This window comes from Antechinus flavipes, chromosome 2 (assembly GCF_016432865.1).
Source record: "Antechinus flavipes isolate AdamAnt ecotype Samford, QLD, Australia chromosome 2, AdamAnt_v2, whole genome shotgun sequence".
In the NCBI taxonomy this organism is placed as follows: domain Eukaryota; kingdom Metazoa; phylum Chordata; class Mammalia; order Dasyuromorphia; family Dasyuridae; genus Antechinus; species Antechinus flavipes.
In genome coordinates, this window is record NC_067399.1 from 176,828,909 (window position 1) to 176,851,521 (window position 22,613).

At 36.3% G+C, this 22,613-nt stretch overlaps 1 protein-coding gene across 1 annotated transcript in view; it reads left to right on the top strand.

Annotated features, from left to right (window-relative positions):
- Nucleotides 1-2,032: 2,032 nt before the first annotated feature.
- The window catches only part of GATA4 (GATA binding protein 4), a 106,064-nt gene continuing 85,483 nt past the window's right edge, over nucleotides 2,033-22,613 (top strand). Inside the window, exon 1 of the mRNA XM_051975970.1 lies at nucleotides 2,033-2,209. The gene's annotated coding sequence lies outside the window, so the exon portion shown is untranslated. The remainder of the gene's footprint in view (nucleotides 2,210-22,613) is intronic.

Consider the following 22,613-nt stretch of genomic DNA (forward strand, 5'->3'; position numbering starts at 1 on the left):
ATCTCTAACATATCATATAATTCTATGAATGAATGAAGAGAATTACAACTTTAATGATTTATAATTCTATAAGTATATGGATATAATTCTAGGAGGAATCTTGAAATGATGTAAAAAGAATATAGAAAGAATCTTGGCTAGACTCTGTTCTTCCGACTCTCTCACTTTCAGACTGGCTTTTTCCTTTATGTGATGCTGTTCCATTTTTAAAGTAATACAAAATGTTTCTTTTGTTTAAAAAATCTTTGACAAAGAAAGAGAGAGAGAAAAAATAAAGAAAGAAAGAACAGAGGGAGGGAGAAAGGAAGGAAGGAAAGGAGCAAGGAAGGAGAGAGAAAGGGAGGAAGAGAGGGAGGAAGAAAGGAAAAGGAAAGAAGGAAGGAAGAGAGAAAGGAAGGAGAGAGGGAAGGAGGGAGGAAAAGAGTGACAGAGAGAGGGGGAAAGAGGGAAGAAAGAAAGAAAGAAAGAAAGAAAGAAAGAAAGAAAGAAAGAAAGAAAGAAAGAAAGAAGGAAGGAAGAAGGAAGGAAGGAAGGAAGGAAGGAAGGAAGGAAGGAAGGAAGAAGGAAGGAAGGAAGAAGGAAGGAGGAAGGAAAGAAAGAAGAAAGAAAGAAAGAAAAAGAAAGAAAGAAAGAAAAAGAAAGAAAGAAAGAAAGAAAGAAAGAAAGAAGGAAGGAAGGAAGGAAGGAAGGAAGGAAGGAAGGAGGAAGGAAGGAAGGAAGAAGGAAGGAAGGAAGAAGGGAAGGAGGAAGGAAAGAAAGAAAGAAAGAAAGAAAGAAAGAAAGAAAGAAAGAAAGAAAGAAAGAAAGAAAGAAAGAAAGAAAGAAAGAAGAAAGGAAAGAAGGCATCCAAGGAAATTTTTTTTTTCTTTTATTTTTCTAATCCCACTCCATGATCCTCAATGACATGTGTCTAGCCAGGGGTCAGTTGTATATTCTCTGTGGGATTCTGAGCAAGTAATAACCTTTGTTTCCTGATCTATAAAGTAGCAGAAATATTGCACCTTTCACAAGGTCATAGCTGAGGTAATGAATATAAAGTGGGTGGCACAGGAGAAAGGGCCTGGATCCATAGTCAGAAGTCCTGGTTTTAAACTTTGCCACCAATACAGCCTGTGTGACCCTGAACAAATCATAACCTCTTTGGTTTTCAGTTTCCTCTCTATAAAATGAGGGAGTTGGTCAAGATGACCTCTGGGGACCATTTCGACTTTAAATCTATAATCCTATTAAGTGCTATACAAACATAATAATATAATAGTTTACAACTAGTCACAGCAGCCCCGCCCATATCTCCAACCAAACCATTTTGGAAAGTGCCAAGTTTAGACTAGACAACAGGGGAGAGCAGAACCCTGGAAAGCCTGGAGGTATATTTGGATACAGATTGGGCTCCTCAAAATATACTAAAATATACTTTGGAGAATGCCCTACTAGACGTTCCTTATGCTTCCAGATCAAGGAGAAATGTAGCTTAGGCACCTAGAGCTTTGCAACTACACAATTTAGTCCCTAAAAAAAGAGAAAAAAAGCTAGGGTCAAAGGAATTAATAACTGCCATTTATGTTTTATTTCAAGGTACCATAGCATTTCATATTCATTTTTTTTTCTTTGGAACTTACAGCAATCTAGTAATATAAACAAAGCAAGTGATTCTGTCCTGTCCTCATTTTACAGAGGACAGTAGAGTAAAAAAGAGTGCCCAAGTGGCATGACTGGGATCCAGAACAAGTTTACCTGACACACACACACCCTCCCCAGGTTCACACTATGCCACTAAGTGATATGATGATATGGAGTTGGGAGTAGGGAGTTAGGTGTTCCCCTTAGTATGGTACAGTCCTCAGAAAGAATCCAAAGCAACTACAGTTTGCTCAAAAATGAGGGATTCAGTATAGATCCAGAAGTGATATTATGGAAGACCAAATGCCCTGCCTTTCCTTTCAATCCTGTTGCAAGTTTTTCCTTCACCCCTGAATGTATCAAGGGAAGCCCTTGCTGAATTACTGAACCACTTTTCTTATCTATTTTTCCTGTTATCTAATTCTCAGAGAATTGCTGGGAGCTCTGAGGGAGCAGGGAGACACTCTCTGCTTTGGAGCTCTCTCCCTTCACGATTTCCAGAACACACTGGAGTCACCCTGATCCGGCCAATACTGGATTCCTGACTTTACACAGCAGAGAGAAGCAGCGGATCAACCCAGCCGTTAGGGTAAGCCACCTTCCTGGCTTTTCAGTAGCCATCCCTTTCCTCTGTGAGTTCATCCCTATAACTAATGGTGGAAACAACAAAGAAAGGAGAGAGTCAAAACACAAAGATCTGAAAGAATGAGAGAGTCCATCTAAGGATTACTCTTGGAGAAATTTCAGTGAGTCAGAATGGATAGCTCTGTAGTGGCTATTAAATATAAAGGTGAAACACATTTTTAAGCATGGTCAATATGGGAATTTGTATTGCTTGATTATGCTTATTTGTTACAAGGGTTTTGTTTTGTTTTGTTTTCCTGATAATAAGGGAAGAGAGAAAAACAAATGAATGCTTGAAAATAGAAAACTGTAAAAAATAAAATATAAAATTACGTATAAACAAATAAAGTTGTAAGAAAGAAAAAGACAAGATTTGAAAGAAGGGAGGACTAAAGAAAGGGCAATCAATAGGCATTCAGAGGACTATTTCCTCTGGTCAGAAAAACTTGTATTTCCAAGAAAGGAAGATCATCACCTCTCTGCCTATGTCTCTGTCTTTGTCTCTCCTCATTGCTGTCTCTTTTATTTTTCTTAACAACACTAAAATGTTTTAATTTCTCTTTGCCCATATGCAAACTTTCCCTCCCCTGTTTTGATAAATGGACTTAAAGCAGGATGGTTTCTTGGGGGGGAGGGAATTTTTTAAAAATACAATAAGAACATGAAATCAATAAAAGGGTCAGTTTTGTTTGGTCAGGTGTCCTAAGGGTGTTAGAATCTTAGTCTTTCTACATAAAAACCAGGTTGTTTGCATTTTCATTACTGTTCCGTTTGGAATCAAAATGCCTTTGGAAAAATAATGTAAATTTTTTTCCTCAAAACCCCCAGTCCAGCACTTCCTTCCCATACTCCTTGGTTTGAAGGCTGCTTTTTTTAGAGGGACCAGTTAGTGAGCAAGTTAGCTACTTAGTTACTTAGCTACCTAGCTTTTTAATCAGATAATTGGTCAGTTGGGGGAGGGAGGAGGTTTATAGTCTCTATGCAGGATCTCATAGGATACCAGAGTTGACTTTGAATTTTATTAGTTCTGTTTAAAAAAAAAAAGGAATCTATCTCCCGTCACTACATTAAAGATTATCTTGCTTAGTTGTGGTAAATTTATTCTATTGAAGGGGAAGAAAGACAAGCATAGAGTTTTCATTTTCTCCAAAGCCCTTCATTAGCTACAGGATATTTTATTAAATAGGCAATGTGGCCAAGAGAGGCTGCCCAATTCAAAATTACTTCTTTCCTTTGAATCAAATATTTTGAACATTACCTCTCAGTAGTTATTTTGCCATCAATCCTCAGGAGTTCAGAATAAAATACAAAAGAAAATGAGATGAGAGATGGAGGAACTGTGATAAAAACAGGAGGAAAATGAAAAATGGTGGATAGCTGAGTTCTATATATAGCCTCTTCCCCTAGCCAATCAACATAATATTTTATTTTATAGATACACTTGTATAAAAACAGTCAGTGACCAAAGCTCAGTTCTTTTGAGACTGAAAATATTTAACATCCTGGAAGTTTTTTGAAATCCTGTGCGATATATTAGGTTTTATAGTCTGTGGGTTCCCTAAACAGTTAGGTACAAATCTCATTTTTGCTCATCTAAGAATAGGTCACTGTGTCTCTTGGGTTCTACTGTTCTCCATATTCTCTACCACCAGTACCTGAATCCATAGAAGATAAAGGTAAAAGATCCAAGGTAAAACTGATAGTCTGCTTTCTTAGTTTCTTCTTCCCATAGAATTCCCTATGTTTTCTCAATTCACTTCCATTTCTATCTTTTGTAGATTTCAGAATGTGTGTGTGTGTGTGTGTGTGTGTGTGTGTGTGAGAGAGAGAGAGAGAGAGAGAGAGAGAGAGAGAGAGAGAGAGAGAGAGAGAGAGAGAGAGAGAGAGAGAAAGAGAGGAGAAGAAGGAAGAAGAGAAGGAAAAGAAGAGGGAGGAAAAGGGAGAAATAAGGAAAAAGAAAATTCCTATTTAGGAATATTTGTAAAGTTTCACAATATTGAAAAATGATTGAGTTTTTCCTAGATTGTGTAATTAATATATATATTAAAAAGTAATTGTTATTAATGTCTCTTTCTATTTCAACTTAATTTGTTGAAATTTACATTCTTAAAAACATTATTTTAAAAAGAACTTGTTTTAACTCCCCTCCCCCCCCCAAAAAAAGCTTTATGCTGAAACTCAGCTCCCTTGAATGAAAAGGAACAATTATTCAATCAAAAATAGAAAGGAATAAAATGTGTAAATACTTACATTCCTTAAGGCACCTAAAAATGCTAGGTATTATTGCTATTTTAAAACTCTATATTAGAATGACAAGATGCAGAAAAGATTTAGCTTTTCCTATTTAGGGAAATTCTATTTCCAGTAGAGATGAATGAGAAGGGGAAAATGCCTTAAGAGACATTAGAATCTATTGAGCATGGAGGGTATTTAGAATCATAATTTCTTTTCTGTTCTATTTCTCAAATTACTTACTAGGTTAAAACTCATTTGAAGAGCAAAGTTTCTGGAAGGTTTGGAATGACTATGTGACCTATAATGAACAATAAATGTAGGACATAATATAATATTTTTTTTCATTTTAGAAAGCATTTTCATCTTCTGGTAAAGAAACAGCAAAGTTTTGTTTTATTTGTATTTAGGGAAAAGAAATACCAAAAATAAAGCAAGATACTGAAGACAAATGTCTAAACAATCTGAAAATATTTGAGGCAATTATCTGGATAATTAAAGGAAGGCTTTTCAGTGAAAAAACTAGAAGTTCTCAAAATGTGATCTGGGGACCCTAGCCCAGACCTTTTCAGGGGGTTCTTGAGGTCAATTTAAAAAAAATAATAATACTAAGACAAATGCAGATAAATATTTATAGATATAACTTGCATAAACAAAAGCTGTTTGGAGGAATCTTCAATAATTTTTACAAGTACAAAGGAGTCCTGAGATGAGAAAGAACCGGGTTTTGTTATTGTTGTTTTTTTTTTTTTGGGGGGGGGTTATTATTAGAATTACTATTCTAGTTGATTGAGGCAAAACAAAAATAGCTTTTGACTTCTTTTCACTTTGCTGCGGATAGGAAGCTTCTCAGAGATTAAAGATGGGGAGGGAGGTGACTTAGAAAGGAGCTTAAAGCAGATTTATATCCATGCAGACATACAAAATGTAAAATGGAACATATATCCCAGGATGGATCCCTCAGAGACGGGATAGAACTCCTAGAGATCTAAAATCAATAAATCTGGTGGCGTCGGTCTCCCGGGTTCGACCTGCAGAGAGCTAAATAATAAGTATCAAAGAAATGAATAGTAGGGTGAAATAAATGGGGTTTTAAATGGGCGTAGGAAGGGGATGGAGTTGGAGGCTGTAATAAAACATTCTTCCTTTTATTCTGCATAGAAGTGGAAGTCTATTGAGAGCAGAATGCTGCATAATTTGTTTAGCATTCATTGATTACTTGTTTTTTCATTGTTAAAGTGGATTAAAAAATTGTAGGGAGCAAGCAAAATGTGATGTAAAAAAAAACATTAACAAAACATCTTTAAAATGTGTTCTTTAGTAAGGAAAGAAGGATGGGGAAAAAAGAAAGAGAGGGAGGGAGGGAGGAAAGAAAGGTGGGAGGAATGAAGGGAAGGGGAGAGGAAGGGGAGGGAAGGAAGGAAGGAAGGAAGGAAGGAAGGAAGGAAGGAAGGAAGGAAGGAAGGAAGGAAGGAAGGAAGGAAGGAAGGAAGGAAGGAAGGAAGGAAGGGGAGGGAGGAAGGGGAGGGAGGGAGGGAGGGAGAAGGGAAGCAAAGAAGGGAAGGAAGGGAAGGAAGGGAAGGAAGGAAGGGAAGGAAAGGAAGAAGGGAATTAGCTGCTCAGGATGAAGAATGTTATTCTCAGTCTCTGGCTTGCTGGTTCTCTAACTGGGATGAAGCACTGGAGTTTCTAGGGAAGAATTCAGAAGCGAAGATGCAGTCCTTTAGTGCTTTGCCTGTCCAAGCAAACACGTCGGGGTGACGGGAAGCTGAGAGAGCCAGATATCAAGTCTCTAGCTGTCCAGCGACCGCGAACTCCCAGCCTCAGTTCTGGGGAGACCGAGAGACGAGATAAGGAGAGAAGGCAGGAACAGCCTTCTAGACACCGCCAACAGCGCGGCGCCAGCCCAGCCCAGCAGACCCCAGAGATACTGACAGAACAGGGAGAACAGGGAGAGGGACCCCTGATTGCCTGCTGGCGGTAAAGGCAGAAGCAAGTGGAACTTGGGGAGGTGGAAGTAGCTTTCCCTCCTCACGCCCTTAAAGGGGCCGAGAGCTTCAGCGGAATGGACCGGGTCTTCGTGAAAAGTTTTTAGTTCCCCTTTCTGCTTGGCTAATTCTTTAAATTCGCCCCACCCGGGAATCGCCTCTAAGCTTTATCCAATCGCAGCCTCTCATTGGATAAATGTTGTGTGGTTCATTGAGTGATGAGGAATGATGAGGGTGAAAATATTATCCTTTGATCAGTCTGATGTCCTTGACATTGGAAACCTTTAAAGCCTTGAAACAACTTGAGAATCATAGAAAGTCAGATCTAAAGAAATCTAACAAAATAACTCCTATAACCTCTCATTTTGCAGAGAAAAGTGAGGTTCTGGGAAAGAGGGGCCTTGTCCAAGGTCACATAACTTGTTAGTGGTATTGCAAGTGTATCTTAAAATCTAGATTTCCTGACTTCTAATCCCATTTACTGCTTTTTTTCCTTTACCAGACTGAAGTAGACAGGCATGGCCGTTTGTTTTTTTCAGATGTGGGGAAAAGTTTAATAACTTAATAACTGGCATTCAAATTAGAACTCAAGCCTTCCACCCTACTTCCAAGCAGTGTTGTTCAAAGAAACAGTTTGGGGGGAGGAAGACTAGGAAATAGTCTTCAATGGAAACGGGGAAGAGCCAAATAAAGTATTCAAGAAGGCCCTCAAGAAAATGAAGGTGGGGAGAATGGATACATTAGAGATAACCTGAAGATCCTCCCTCCCCCAGAAAATATCAGGACCTAACTTGGTCCTTTTCTAAATTTTTTTTTGTACTCCTTCAGATTGAGACATTATATAGAGATTTTTTTCCTCACAAAGGATGGGGGGAAATTATATGGAATATGGATACAGGCTCTTAAGAAATGCTTGGCTAAAAATAGTTTCTATAAATCCTTGTTGGGATGGGTTGAATTGAGCTTGTCTTTCACTAATGAGGTATGAAAATCATTTTCCTCTTTTAGAAGAAGGATTTCCTTCTACCTTTGAATGAAAGGTATGAGTGTGTGGATCTTTGGGTCCGTAACACTTAGAATAAGGGATGGAGGGAGAACGTGGGTTATCCAGGAAACATCTAAATCAGAAGCAGCACACACTAGCTAAGGACTTTATATTCAAATGTACTCCATTGTTTTCTTTGCTTGCTATCCTGATCGTTGTATGGAGAGAAAGGCAAAAAAATCTCAAATCTTAGTTAAATATGTAGCTGAACGACCTTAGTGAAGAACTTTATTCCTTCTGTGCCTTGGTTTGTTTTGTAAAGTGACGGCATTGTTTTGTAAAGTGATGATCTAATTATGATCACAGGAATAGGAGTCATAGCATCATAGGATTTAGAGCTCGCAAGGATTTTGAAGTTCATCATTATTTCAGTACCACCATTAACAAAGGAAGAATCATGCCCAGAGTAGCAAAGGAGTGTGATCTTCCTAGAATGCCTTGAGGAAGAAGGAGGATGTTTGCTCATTAACTAAAATAAAGCCGACTAAATTTAGAAGGTGACCCCTCAAAACCTACTTAGGGAAGCAAAGGTGGAAGACCACAAGGTGCAGAAATCCTATTCCCAGGAGACTACAACTATAAGAATGAATAGCCACGGCCTCGACCGTGGTCTGGGAATATCTTTGAATTGGACTCATTCTAGAACTCGTTGTACGCGACTTTGGAGATAACTATTCAGTGCTTCACATCCCTGTTGGGGATGGAGGTGGGAAGGCGAGGGGGGGGGAGAGGGAGGGAGGTCGGGAGGTCGGGAAGGAAACTGAAGACCAAGGGAGGGAAGTAATTCGTTCAAAACTACATAGCAAAACAACTGAGCTGAGACTAGAAGAAAAATGATGCAGAATGCTCTGGGAGAATTCCTCCTCGGTCTTTGGATAAGATTCCTGACTCGGAAAGTCGAGGAGGCCTATGTATCGCTTTACAGTTTAGGGAATATGGGTTTAGGGTTTGCGGGAATATGCGTCGCGAAATTGACTGTGTTCGGGGCATGGCAGGGAAAGGGGAAGAAGAAGCGCTGAGCACGTCGTGCAGGCCTGGGGAGAATCTTTGGGACTTTCCCCATCCATAACCATTGCTTTCTAAAATATTGATGAAAAAATCGATATTCAGCTGCATTCTCCTGGGGCGGGAGACCAGTGTATCAGGAAACTGCACCCAGTTTTTCCTCGACCAACGGCCATTAAAAAAATATCCCCATAGACCACAGTCCTTTGTGTCTTCCTGCAGCCACTGACTGTTCTAACCAAATGCTGGGGATCTGAGCTCCCTTCTTAGCCGTGGACGCCTGGACATAAGGATACACCTTTCCCTTTTAGTCGAGACTTTTCGGGGGCCAAGGGAATGAGTTCAAGTGCAGGATCCTGGGATGTTAATCCCGATGGAAAGGAATCTCCCAGCCCTAATGCGAGAGTGGGACGAGCAGTGGCTTTGAGCTAGGTGAGATTTGACCGATGGGTCTGCCTCTGGTCCTCCATTCCAGACAGGATGGAGTAAGATTCCTTAATTCCTCCTGTCAAAGGGTCAATAAGAGAAGAAAAACTTCTCCATGTTTTCCCAGACAGCCCTGCATACTCCCAGAAGTCCCAAAGGCCCGGAGACCTAAATCCCAATTGTCTGACTCTACCTGGGAATAAAGAGTGGAGAGGCAGCGCAGTTAGGCAAAGCTTCCGAACCTAAAGCAGAACTACCGCGAAGTCGGACTAGAGTTTTGAAGCCGGCTAAGCCTCAGCGCCCGTCCATAACACCAGCTATGTGGAAATCCATCAGAGTCCCTGGGTGCTCCAGAATCCGAAACGTTCTCAAAACCCAAGGAAGGAACTTTTGTCAGAAGTTTTCCTGTCAGATAATTCAATATAATCTCTTTCTCTCCTCTTTAGATGAATTATTTCGGGTTGTTATCATTTTGCTCTGGTTTCTCTGACCTACCCTGTATCCTATTTCCTTCCTTCTCTGAATTCTTTCACTTATCTGAACTTTGAGGATGCAAACTCAGACTTTTCTTTTTCTTTCGTTCTTCTCCCTTCCAATCCTTTTCCTCTTCCCTGTGCCTTTGTGTGAATATCCATTTTTTCCTTTTTAATGTCTATCTTTTTTTTTTTCCTTCTCTCGTCTATAGATTTATCATACTAAGTTCAGAGGATCTTACGACCAAAAGATGTGCCCCAGGATGTCTTCTGGACCAGGCAATCCATAGTTCCCTTTTAAAACCATACACAATGGAATAAAGGAAAAAAAATTAAATTACAGTTAAAAAAAAAAAAAGCATGCTGTTGCCCGATTCTCCCAACCTCAAACCTGAACTGGTTCGTAATAAATTCGTCTTTATTAAGGCAACCTTGAACGCCGTCTAATCAACATACCATGTATTATAACGGTAGGAATCTGCTACCGTCTGTTAGCTTATTTAATCAGTATTTAAAAAACAAAACAAAACTGTAAAACTATAGACCAGTTAATTTGCAGTTATGAAAATGCAGCTATTTAGCAGTCCCTCCTGGTTCCTGAGGGATTTTTCAAAGCTTCAGTTTCCACCTCCTCAAAACAATAAATCCCAAATAGTTTTTTTAATGACACGTTGTCCATTAATCCAATTTAAAGATATATATATGCATATATATCTAGATATAGATATAGATAAATATAAACATAAACATATCTATTTATCTATATAAATAGATATTTGTATTCATATGGGGAATCTGAAAAAAAAATGAGTTAGACTGTTTCCCTGTCGAGTTTATGATGACTTCCTCTTGACTCCAGGATTTAACAGGAAATTGATGCGATATAAAGAGATAACTTCCCTTTTTTCCCCCTTTTGATTCACTGGTCATTTCATTTGCCTTCCATCAGTAGGAGTTAACTATAATAATGATTGAGCAATTGGCTCATTTTTGATAGAAGAAAAGTTTGAGACAGTTTATAAATGATTATATATAATGTGCATGCATACATGCACCTTATGTATCAAAGGTTATAGATACATGCTGGAACTGATTGAATAATTCCAAAGAACGCTTCTAGAACTAATACTCTAAAGACTTTATGTACCTGACGGCAAAATAACTGTATGGACATGTATACATATATTGTATTTGACTTATACTTTAATATATTTAACATGTATTGGCCAACCTGCAACCTGGGGGAATGGGGGGAGGAGGGGAAAAGTTGGAATAAAAATTTGGAATTGTCAATTCTGAAAAATTACCCATGCATATATCTTGTAAATTAAAAGCTATATAATTAAAAAAGACTATGTACCTGTCTAGTAAACCTAGAAGACAGTAAAATCTTATGATACACTAAAAGATTCTGGGGAGCAGAATTGTGTTTTATTTAACTTCATTCTCACTCCTCACTCTTTATCCTCCACATACAAAGTCTTGACATTTAATTATTTATTGGCTTAAATCAGCTCCAATCTGTTATATTATCTTTTTAAAAGATGTTGTCTTTTGTATTGAATAAATAAGGAATTAGGTTAGTTACATTGGATCAAATCAAGCCCAATTAGATTAGATAAAGAACTCTAAAGGCACCATAACTTTATTGGATAGAGAGCTGAGTCAGGAGCTACATGTAAAGACTTGCATTTCATACATCTTGGAAGTCTGCTCTTGAGCTGGTCACAATCTCTCAATGCCCCCAAGCAACTAATTCAGCAACCTAATGAGAAAGACATTATACAAACTACCATGTACAAACAAACTATATATGATATAAAGTGGTAATAATCAGCAGTAGGAAGGGATAAGAATTTAGAAAGTTTGGGCAAGATGTCCATAGAAGGTCAGATTTTAGCAGGAATCTGAAGGAAGCCAGAAAGCTTGGAGGCAGAAGGAGAGCATTGCAGGCATAGGGGCTTGTAAAAATGCCTTTGGAACATGGAATGTCTTATGTAAGAAGGAACAACAGAACATGGAGGTCAGTGTCACTGAATTTCATTATGGATGGAGGGGCAGGTTATAAAGAGCTTTGAAAATCAAACAAAGAACTTCATATTTGATCATCCCTTCAAGTTTATTGTCACTGCTTAGGGAAATGTGCTGTGAGAAGAGGGTCCACCATAGTAACTATTCTTATAACTTAAAAGTCTTGGGTACTTGCCTCGGATGCTGAAAGGTTAAATGGCTCACTCAGGGGTAAAGAGTTAGTATCAGAGACAAGACTTGAATCTCAATGATGCTGGCTCTGAGCTCTGAGTGCATATCCACTATGCAAGTCTGTGAAAGCCATTATGAAAAAGTAATTAAGCAGCTGGTTTGAGATGTTAGAATATTAGAATCAAAAGCAGATTTAGATATATCTGATATATGTGTCCTTTTACAATGAGGCAGCTAAATCCAAGAAACTTACCAAATGTCATATGGATTGTAAATGAGAATTGGGATTAGTTTACCAGGCTAGTATTATTTCCACTTTGAGAGAGAAAACATAGAAATATCCCTAAGGTGTCTTGACCTTTCATACAAAACCATGGAACTCCTGGGACCCTACAGTAAAGTCTCAGCAGCTCTGTCATTCATTTTTTTGTTTTTAATGATAGCTTTCTTAGTAACCTCTCAACTTCTTATTGTCATATTGTTAGAGAACTCAGTGTTAGTTGAGGTTTTCCCCAGCCCTGATAACTTTCTGTCCCCCTATCTAATCTAGATGACAACAGGAACAATCTATTAGACTGCAGCATTTTACAGGGGGATGGACTAGAAAGGGGAAAAGAAAAGGAGGAGGAGAAGGAGAAAGAGGAGGAGGAGGAGAAGGAGGAGGAGGAGGAGGAGGAGGAGGAGGAGGAGGAAGAGGAGGAAGAGGAGGAGGATGGGGATGCAGGGTAAAGCCCAAAATAAATGCTTAGTTACTCCTTCGAATAATGATTGGAGTTGTCTTAGTCTAAATGTTTTGGCCCCAAGTGTATGTTCAAAACATGTCCAATTGTATAGTGATTTTTTTTTTCTTTTGGTAATTATTGTTCTTCTATGAATAACAACAATAATAAATTGTTAGGTTTCCAAAGTGCTTTACAAGTATTGTTGCATTTATTTGATCCTCATAACAACCCTAAGTGGTAGATGATGTTATTTTCTTCATTTTAAAGATAAGGAAATTGTGGCTCAGAAAAAATGGGGTAATTTTTAAAATTTTTAATTTAATTTCTTTTTGATACATTTTAAGTTTGGGGCTGTCTCCTTTCCTTCCTTCCCACTTCACACTACAGAAGGGCATCACTTGATACAGATTTCAAACAGATAGATAGGTAGATAGATATTTATATCTATCTAAATCTATGTGTGTGTAGGTACATGTGACTATCTATCTAGGTCCTTTGTGGTTAATTTGAATATTTAAAATCCTCAGAATAATTTAGTCATTCACAGTTAATCTACAGGCAACATTGCTGTTACTGTATACAACATTCTCTTAATTCTGATCATTTCACTCTTCATTATTTCATGCAAGTCTTTTCATGTTTTTCTAAAATTATCCTGCTCATCATTTCTTACAGCACAGTAGCATTCTATCACAACCATATACCATGACTTGTTTAGCCATTCTCTATTTGAAGGGCAGGCTCTCAATTTCCATCTCTTTGCAAAGAGAGGTATTATAAATATTCTAAAACATATAGGTTCTTTTTCTCTTTTCCCTTATCACCTTGGGAAACAGAGTTAATACTGGTATTGCTGGGTCAAAGGGTACACATAATTTCATAACTCTTTGAGCATAATTCCAGAATGCTCTCCAAAATGGTTGGATCAGGTTCACAGTTACACCAACAATTGTTGTACCAATTTTTTTTACCTCCCTTCCAACATTTATCATTTCTCCCCCTCTATCATTTTTGCCAATATGACAAAAATTATGTGATTTACCCAGGGGCACATAGCTAGTTAAATATCTGAGGCCATCTTAGAATTTTTTTTTCTTTAAATTTTGTTATTTTGACTTGGACAAATATTTTTAAAAAACACTCTATTCCCTGGGTTTTCAAAATCCCTCTAAATTTTCTACCTGACTAAAAGATGCTTCTTATATCTTAGTCTTTCCTACAGACTCTACCTGGACTATTGAAATGACCCTCTGATTGGTCTCCTTTCTAATTTTTTCCTTTCTAATCCATCCTCCCTGAAGCTGCCACATTGATGTCCCTAAATCACAAGTTTAATGCCATTCTCTTGTTCAAGATGCATTAGAGGGTCTGTCTCTTGGCAAAATGATATTTACATGTTTACATATTTACATTTTTTACAATGTAGCTTCAAACTCTCTTTCTATTTCGATTTCAAACTACCTATCTGTTACTCCTACCCATACAATCTAAACCTAGCCAAAATGGTCTGCTTGACAATCCCCAAATACAATATTCTATCCATCATCACCTTTTTGCTTCTGTGCAATGATACAAGTGCCCCATAACTAGAAAATTGCCCCTCCTTAGCTCTGTCTGCTGGAACTTCCAACTCCTTTCAAGGAATAATAGTGCTGAATTTTTTTTTATTAATTTAATGATTACTTTATAATGACAACATTATTCCTTGCACTCGTTTCTTTTCCGATTTTTTTCCCCCTCCCTCCCTCCACCCCCTCCCCTAGATGGCAAGCAGTCCTTTATATGTTGGATATGTTGTAGTATATCCTAGATACAATATATGTTTGCAGAACCGAACAGTTCTCTTGTTGCATAGGGAGAATTGGATTCAGAAGGTATAAATAACCCGGGAAGAAAAACTAAAATGCAGATAGTTCACATTTGTTTCCCAATGTTCGTTCTTTGGGTGTAGCTGCTTATGTCCGTCATTTATCAATTGAAACTTAGTTAGGTCTCTTTGTCAAAGAAATCCACTTCCATCAAAATATGTCCTCATACAATATTGTTGTCGAAGTGTATAATGATCTCCTGGTTCTGCTCATTTCACTTAGCATCAGTTCATGTAAGTCTTGCCAAGCCTCTCTGTATTCATCCTGCTGGTCATTTCTTACAGAACAATAATATTCCATAACATTCATATACCACAATTTACCCAGCCATTCTCCAATTGATGGGCATCCATTCATTTTCCAGTTTCTAGCCACTACAAATAGGGCTGCTACAAACATTTTGGCACATACAGGTCCCTTTCCCTTCTTTAGTATTTCTTTGGGATATAAGCCCAATAGAAACACTGCTGGGTCAAAGGGTATGCACAATTTGATAACTTTTTGGGCATAATTCCAGATTGCTCTCCAGAATGGTTGGATTCGTTCACAACTCCACCAACAATGCATTAGTGTCCCAGTTTTCCCGCATCCCCTCCAACATTCATCATTATTTTTTCCTGTCATCTTAGCCAATCTGACAGGTGTGTAGTGGTATCTCAGAGTTGTCTTAATTTGCATTTCTCTGATCAATAATGATTTGGAACACTCTTTCATATGAGTGGTAATAGTTTCAATTTCATCCTCTGAAAATTGTCTGTTCATATCCTTTGACCATTTATCAATTGGAGAATGGCTTGATTTCTTATAAATTTGAGTCAGTTCTCTATATATTTTAGAAATGAGGCCTTTATCAGAACCTTTAACTGTGAAGATGTTTTCCCAGTTTGTTGCTTCCCTTCTAATCTTGTTTGCATTAGTTTTGTTTGTACAAAGGCTTTTTAATTTGATGTAATCAAAATTTTCTATTTTGTGATCAGTAATGGTCTCTAGTTCATCTTTGGTCACAAATTTCTTTCTCCTCCACAAGTCTGAGAGATAAACTATTCTATGTTCCTCTAATTTATTTATAATCTCGTTCTTTATGCCTAGGTCATGGACCCATTTTGATCTTATCTTGGTATATGGTGTTAGGTGTGGGTCCATGCCTAATTTCTGCCATACTAATTTCCAATTATCCCAGCAGTTTTTATCAAATAATGAATTCTTTTCCCAGAAGTTAGGGGCTTTGGGTTTGTCAAACACTAGATTGCTATAGTTGACTATTCTGTCTTGTGAACCTAACCTTTTCCACTGATCCACTAATCTATTTCTTAGCCAATACCAAATGGTTTTGGTGACTGCTGCTTTATAATATAATTTTAGATCAGGTACAGCTAGGCCACCTTCATTTGATTTTTTTTTTCATTAATTCCCTTGAGATTCTCGACTTTTTATTGTTCCATATGAATTTTGTTGTTATTTTTTCTAGATCATTAAAATATTTTCTTGGAAGTCTGATTGGTATAGCACTAAATAAATAGATTAGTTTAGGGAGTATTGTCATCTTTATTATGTTCGCTCGGCCGATCCAAGAGCAATAGTGCTGAATTTTCAAGAAGCCTTTCACAATTCCCCTATTTCTTAATGCTGCCCCCTTCTCAGAAACTATTTTTCTTTATTTTTCTCTATACTTATTTCCCCTCTCCTGCCTTCAGTAAGATGTAAACTCTGAAATCAATGACCATTTTGCTTTTATCTTCATTCACAGCACTTGCAACAATGTCTGACATGTTGCAGGTATTCAATCAAAGCTTGTTTAATTTCCCAACTACTGTAAAATGAGGAGATTAGAACATTTCTAAAGGCCTCTTCCAGTTCCTTCAAAGGCTTCAGAGCCTGGGAGCTTATGAGCCTGTGGTTTCTGGGTTCAATGTGAGGAAGTAGAGGCAGAAGCTCCTGAAATTGTAAACTTCAGATCAGCAACACTCACAGGACCCAGGATGGGATTATAAACTCAGTCTCTTCCTTTTGGTTCAATGTGCCCTGGATACTACCTGCTGTGGTAAAATAATGAGTTTATCATTCAATTGTTTTAAAAAGAAAAGCTACAAGAGTGAGCTCCCTAAACAATGAATTCATTATCACAAAGTCAAGTCTGGAAAACCTGTAGAGACTAATAGGTTTCAAATTTATTTAAATGGGCTTTTCAGCCTAGAACTTCTTGGCAGAATGAGATACAAAGTTGGGTCCATTTTGACCTTAGCTAAATCAGGATCCTCCTTTGAAGCTTAATGTTCCTGTCCTCAAAAAGATGATAATATTTCCTCCTCTTCCCCAATGGATTTCAATTGAAATACTAAGTTTAAGGCAGATCACAGCTGTCTAGGAAAGATGAGTATTTATGCATATGTATCAGTGCTATTACATTGATTTGTGAATTCAGAGTAGAGGGGAAAAGAGGGGGAGAATGTGACAGAAAAACATAACAAAATGAGAAACAAATATTTTTTCAAGAATATTTCTCTTTTCAAAATTAAAGAGGGAAAATAGGAAGAAAATGTTTATTCATAAAGCTCTTTAATTTTTTAACTATAGAAAATAGGATGCTATTTTAACAAACCAAGTATTATGTAACACATTTACATGTTTCTAAACTAAGAAGAGTTGTTTTTGCATTTATGGCTACAACATTTCCAGAAGTTTTAATTATTTAGTAAGAAGGAAAAGGATTTGGCCAGAATTAGATCATGTTGGGTTTTCCAAGAAACTGAGACTCTATCTTTTTTGGGAGGGGGGAGTTGGAAAAAAAAGTATGACCTTCATGAAACCTAGCATACTGAATTAGGAATAAATGAACAGGCAGAGATTGGGATCCAGAAGAGTATTTTTCATAATTTGTAGGAGTGATTTTTCCACATGGAGATTTTTCTTTTCTTAGAAAAAAATGTTTTTACAATTCTACAAGTCTTCTCTGAATTTCCTAGCAGCCTTGAGTGTTTCTGAAATAAAAAACAAGTTCTTGTAACTTTTTCCTGTCTTTAAAACTCCCTTTGCTGACAAGGGAGTAAGATGCAATCTAAGGCCAGGTGTACATCCAGCTGCAGAAAAAGGATAATTATTTAGCTCTTTCCTTCCTGCTCATTAACCAAAGGTGGAGGAAACTAAGGGCCAATAGGGAAAGAAGAAAAAAGAATTTATAGGGATAGCAAAACTAAATAGATTCTACCGAATAATGGAATGTTAAGACTTGAGAAGTTGGATGGAAATGATCTAATCTAACCCTTCACTTTATATGTGAGGAAACTGAGGCATAAAGCAGGGAAGACATTTTCCTCATGTTCCACAGGTAGCAAAGATTCAAACCTTCATCTTCAGACTCTAAGCCCTGTGATCTTTTCTCTATTTCATGCTACCTCAGATGTACTTGAAAGAACCTTCCACAAAATAAAGAACATTTTGTAAGGATAAGGAAGTTAAAACACAAGAGTGAATAGACAGATCAGAAAGAAGCAGCAGCAACAACAATAATTGATATTTATATAGTATTTTAAGTTTTGCAAAGTACTTTACATATAATAGCTAACAAGTATAATAGCTAACATTTAGATTTGTGAAGCACTTTACATGTTTTATCTCATATTATCTAATTTGATACAACAATCTTGTGAAGTAAGCATTATTATCTCTACTCTAAAGATATGGATTCAACAACTTGCCCATATTCACTATTATCCATAGTTAGAGTTAGAGGGAGAGTTTAAACTCAGGTTTGTCCTGCCTTCAGGTTCAACACTTTTCCCACTATATTCTCTTGCCTCTGAAAGATAGCTTTTGGTTGTTAGTAAATACAATAGACTCTTTTTAAAAGCCGAAATTATGTTAATAATACATTAACTAGCTAAAACAAATAACATATTAAAGATTCATCCATATATTTATCCATCTTACAAATACAAATGGAGTTCTTGCCATTTGCAGAGAATTATATAAAAGGAACTATTAAAACATTTTAGATAAATATATCAATATGTCAATATATCTATGATCTCACTGACTTCTCCCTGAATTCTCCCTTCTGGTATATATTAGGATCCCATCATGTTCTCTATTCCTATATAATTCTTTCTCATGTTATTCCATAAAAGACCTACCCAATACACCAAGGTATTTCCTCTAGAACTTCTAATATTTGATAATAATAATAAAAGCTAACATTTATATAGGGTCTATAGTGTACTGGTTGCTTTACAAATATTATCTCAGATGATCCTCACAATCACTCTGGAAGGTAAGAACTATTGTTATCCCAATTTCACAGTTGAGGAAACAGAGATAAACATAAGTAAAGTGACTCATCCAAAGGTCACACAGCACATGAGTGTCTGAATTCACTGGGTTACCTATTTCCCTATTTTGTAGGTAACAATGCAGTATTCAAGATTTCAATTTGTAGATTCATCATTCTCACTAAATAACTTGCCTAATTACTTAGTTAATCCTCCATTTCCTGAATAAAATTATCTGCACGTCTTCTTGAATGTGTTCTTATTAGTAATAAGCCATAGATTCTTATGTCCATCATGTGATTTTCCATTGCCCTTTCTTCATCCATAATTTTGATTCTTTGCATATTGTGGTGTTCTATGATTCATAGTGTATAATATGACTAGAAGAATAGAATGTTGGTGTAGAAAAGAGTTTTTTATTCTGTATATTTTGTATACTTTCCAAACTCAAGACAGCTATTTCTTTCTTCTTCCTTTTTTTTGCTCTTAATGTATAGAAATTTTGTGGTTCCTGGTATATGCTTGGGAGATAACCTATTGAAAGGGAGCTTTTAATGCTGTTTTGCTTTCCTGAGTCAAATCCTTTATTGTTTTTAACAAACAATAAGACAGTAATGATTTGTATCTTCTACATCTTTCAGTCAATTGTGATCTCATAAATGCTAAAGCTGATGGTTATTTCGTAGTCCTCATCTTTTCTAACCTATCTTCTTCATTAAATACTACTAATCATCCTCTCCTCCTGGATATTCTCTTCCTTCTAGGTTTTTATGACATTACTCTATTGTGAATCACCTAGATTATCCTCTTCCATCTCCTTTGTTGCCTCATCATCAATACCATGCCTTTTACCTATGGGTATATCACCTGAGAGAATATTGGTAAAGCAACCAATGCATTGTAGGTCCTACATAATCCATCTCTTTTCCCTATGCACCCTCTTTATTGGTAACATCATCAGCTTCCAGAGGCTTAACTATCATCTCTATACAAATGACTTTCAGATCTATATCCTGTCTTACTTTCTTCATTGAACTTCGGTTCCATTAAACTGCTTATTGAATATTTCAAAATGGACATCCCAGTGACATCTTAAAGTAATCTCTCTCCTTTTCCAAATTGGTCTGTTTTTGTTTAAAGTATCAGAATCCATTCAGTCTCCCGGATTTGTAACTTCAGAACTCTTGTTCAACCCACATATCCAATTAGTTACCATATCTTGCCATTTACACTTTTACCTCATGATTTACATCTACTTAATCTCTCTTCATTCTACCTCTCCACAGTTTACCTCCTTTCTTCACTTCTCACATAGATTATTGCAATAGCCTCCTAGTCTATTTGCCCCAAGTGTTTTCTTACTCCGGTCTATCCTACATGTTACCACCAAAGTAATTTTTTCTCAAACACCCATCTGATTATGTAATTTTCCTATTCTATCAAATCCAGTGGTTTCCTATTGCCTCTATGAAAAAAGAATATAAATTATTCTATTCAGTTTTTAAAGCCTTACACAACTTGGCACCACCTATCTTTCCAGTCTCTTTGGACATTACTTTCCCTCTCATATTCTGCAATACAACCAAATTGACCTCTCTATCCCTCACAAATAACTTTTGATCTCCCATCTCCCTGCCTTTGTTTTGGCTTTTCTACTTTCCTAGGAATGCTGTACACTCTCTTTTTTCCTTAGAGATATAACTTAAACTCTATCTTCTGCATGAAATCATTCTGAATGTCTTCAATTGCTAGAGCCCTCTTTCCTAAACTATTTTTTGTTTAACTATTTTGTATTTGTACTTATTTCCTTCATATTTATGTTATACATACTTATATGTATATTATATATATAACATATGTATTTATTTTTTTCTTGCCTCTATTAGAATGTAAGCTCCTTACAAGTAAATAATTGTTTCTAATTTTTAAAAAATTTAAGACAATAAGAAAATAAGTGTATATAAATTGGTAATTATGGACTGCCTTTTGAGTAATTCAAATGTATTATTTTTTCTATTTGTCTGATACCTTATTCTCTGAGATCTTAAATATCAATGCCACAATGCTTTCAAAATTATATTACATGCAACAGAAAAATTTTCCTATGTATCCATCTGCTTTGACCAATTTCATCTTTCTTGCTATTTCCATCTCTTCACTTTGGATACTGAGATGTTAGAGTTCATATATGGTGATTTCTATCATTGATTATAAAAATAAATCACTTTAAAACATATTCACATCTTTTCCTTTTTTTCATTTGCTGTCCTTTTCCTAATTAATCTGTAAATACTTTTAAGATTATCTGACTGAGTTGAATTTTGCACCAAGCTTTCAAAAGATTCTTTTCTCTCTTTACAATTCATTGTTTAAGAAATATTACTTCTCATAATATTTCACCATTTTCTCCATTGAGGGGGGGAGGGTGAAAAGAATTCAGACCAGTCCTTTTATTGATATCAGGAACATCAAATGAAGGACTTTACAAATAAGCAACTATTCTAAAGTTCTTTAAGGGAATTTCCTAGCCCAGACTCACATGATCAGTGTATTCAAAGTCAATACTAGAATTATGCCTAATTGACAAAAAGATAAGTTCTATATATCCAGCATACCAAAGGCTGGCGCTTGCGCACTTTTGCTCTCTCTCTCTCTCTCTCTCTCTCTCTCTCTCTCTCTCTCTCTCTCTTTCTCATTAAAGCTTTTTATTTTCAAAACATATGCATGAATAATTTTTCAACATTAATCCTTGAAAAACCTTGTATTCCAATCTCCCCCTTCCCCTATCCTCTCCTCTAGATGGCAAGTAATACAACATATGTTAAACATGGTAAAAATACATGTTAAATCCAATACATGTATAGGTATTTACACAATTATCTTGCTGCACAACAAAAATCAAGTCAAACAGGAAAAAAAATGAGAAAGAAAATAAAATGCAAGCAAGCAACAACAAAAAGAGTAAAACTACTATGTTGTGAACCACACTTAGTTCTCACAGTCCTTTCTTTGGGTGTAGATGGCTCTCTTCATCACGAGATCATTGAAACTAGTCTGAATCATCTCATTGTTGAAGAGAGCCACAAATCAGACTGAATCTTATCCTCCTCCATTATATTTTGCAATGAGTAGATTCTGTACTAGTATTATTAATAGCTGCCCCATCTAAACACTTGGCAAAGAAATTATGTATTCCTATCAGAGGCAGTTCCTGAACTCTTTATCATGGTAATTACCTTACATGAGTTGATCTTCTGTAAGAAATGGTGATAATCAGAGTTAATGTCTTTATAAATATCAATTTTCACTACTAATAGCTTGCTTGAAAAGGTAAAGTTTGAGTTGTAGTAATAATATCCCATTTCTTCTCATCTTTATCCTTCTAATTTGGTGCTGATTTTGACCTTTGCTCTAGATAGTCAATGATTTGATTGTCTAAAATTAAGTCTGAAATGATTCCACTTTTATCCTTTCTCTTAAAACACAATTTTTGTGTGTTAAGTTGTTTTGTGCTTATCATTCATAATTCCTTTTGATTCGTTTTTTGGAGGAAACTATTGCTATTATCTAGATATGAACATTCTTTGACCTTTGGATTTGATCCTGCACTATGTTTTCCTATATGTATACATAATTTCATATATATATATATATATACACACACACACACATTTTTTTTAAACTTTCCTACTATGTGTATATTTTTGCTTTTGAGCCTTTGGGCATCAATGTACACATAGAATTTGTTTGGAAGACTTTTGTCAAAATCTTCATAGAATTTATCTAACTTTTGATCCTTTGCAGCAGATGTTGGAACAAAGGCTTCAGTAATCTTCATTGTGACTTTTTTTGGGTTGTTCTGTTTTTTTTGTTTTTGTTTTTGTTTTTGTTTTTGTTTTTTGCTTCTATATATGATGAGTAATTCAAGCCAGACTGACTAATTGCCCCCATGAAATTATGTTTCTTGTTGCTTTTGGATATATAACAAAAATAACTTTTTTATTAGCCTCTATAGGATTAGCTATGAACCATTGCTTCACTTACTTACAACTTCCTTATGTCTTTTGGTAACATTTATAATGAAAATGTCAATATAAATGTGGCTCATTTCCTCCAGTAGCATAATTCATTGATTATTGAATA